Raw genomic sequence first — 1,954 nt, forward strand, 5'->3', positions numbered from 1 at the left:
TCCTAGCCAGAGCAATCAGGGATGGAAATAAAATAAAAGTCATCAGAATTGGAAAGGAAGGAGTAAGATTGTCTCTATTTGCAGATGACATGATTTTATATATAGAAAATCCTAAAAACTCCACCAAAAAACCTGTTAGATCTAATCAAAAAAGTTGGAGGATACAAAATTAACATACAAAAATTAATAGCATTTCTGTACACTAACAACGAATCATCTGAAAAAGAAATCAAGAAAATGACCCCATTTACAGTAGCAACAAAAATAGTAAAATACTTAGGAATACATTTAGCCAGGGAGGTGAAAGATCTTTACACTGAAAACTACAAGACATTGATGAAAGAAATTGAAGAAGATGTAAATAAATGGAGAGATATCCCACGTTCATGTATTGGAAGAATTAATATTGTCAAACTCTCCATATTACCCAAAGCTATCTGTAGATTCAATGAAATCTCTATCAAGATTCCAATGACATTTTTTACAGAAGTAGAATTCACAATTTTAAATTCCATTTTATTGATTTTACTTGTCTCATTTCTAGTTTTGTAATAGCATTTTTAGCTTAACATATTTAACTTATTGTTTCATTGCACATATACAATATTTCGGCTGCCTTGTGGGTTATACAGACATAAAAATCTCCTAACTTGGCTGTTGAGTGCTGTTTAAAATATATTTCTACAGAAAGTATATTCTGAATCCTAAACCAATGATTTCATAAATTAATATTTGGAATATAGTTCATCTGTAAAGTTGGTGATCATCAGAATGTAGTAATTAATATTGTAAAAATTAAAAACTGGCAGTTTTTCAGTGTTAACATTTTTGGTCTTTGAATGTCTATATTTATTTGCTTATTCATTTCCTTCCTGGTTACAAAAAAGATTTGATATCATACCCAAATGCATAGAACTGAGAGTATAAAGGGAGATAAGCAAGTAAATTAATTTCTCTAGTTTAATGCATGATTGAATGCATAATATTTGCCAATGTTCTTTTTTTCTTTTCAATGTGCCTGAAGAAGCTCATGGCAGTCCATCCAGAATGGTTTTTTTTTTTTTTTTGGTTTCTAATATTATATAAATTTCAGGTGTACATCATTATATTTCAACTTCTGTATAGACTACATTGTGTTTGCCATCAAAAGTCTAGTTTTTATCCGTCACCATACATATGTGCCCCTTTATCCTTTTTGCCCTCCCCTCACTGGTAACCACCAATGTTCTTTTAATATCAATTAGTGAGCAATGATTTTAATCTAATGTAAACTTGGGTCAGCTCCATAAGTAAGACTACAGTTACTAATCTGAAAATAATAAAGTAAAAACCTATACAACAATGAATATGAACAAACTATTGCTATTCTCACAACATGGATAATCTCACAAACATAATATTGAGGAAAAGAAACCAGACATAAAAGAATACATACTGTAATTTCATTTATATAAAATTCATAAACAGGCAAAACTAATCTAGAAGTTAGGTTAGTGATTACCTTTGGAGAGAATGAATGGGAGTAATGACTGGGAGGGGCCTCAAAGAGGGTTTTCCCAAGAGTTGGTCTATTTCTTTACTTGGATGGTGGTTACACAGGTGTAGTCAATTTTAATAATTCATTGATTGGTACACATGTGATTTGTGTACTTTTCTGTATGCATGTTATAGTGCAATAAAAAGTTTAACTTAAAAAATTTAAGTGAAGGAACAAAAACTTTTCTTTATTGTGTAAGGTTTGGTATACCAGCTGTGTGTTGCACTCAATATATTAAAAGGCTGAGTTAGTGATTTAAGATATTGCTTAAGAATTATTGAATATTGAAATAAGAAACCACTTGGGGTGACTAAATAGCTCAGACTGCCTCAAATAATATGTGAAAGATAGAATCGAAGTGTAAGAGAGAGAAGAGTGGAAAGAAAGTAGTTTATGAACTCCAGATCCCTGAGACTC

Source organism: Diceros bicornis, chromosome 15 (assembly GCF_020826845.1).
Source record: "Diceros bicornis minor isolate mBicDic1 chromosome 15, mDicBic1.mat.cur, whole genome shotgun sequence".
In the NCBI taxonomy this organism is placed as follows: Eukaryota; Metazoa; Chordata; class Mammalia; order Perissodactyla; family Rhinocerotidae; genus Diceros; species Diceros bicornis.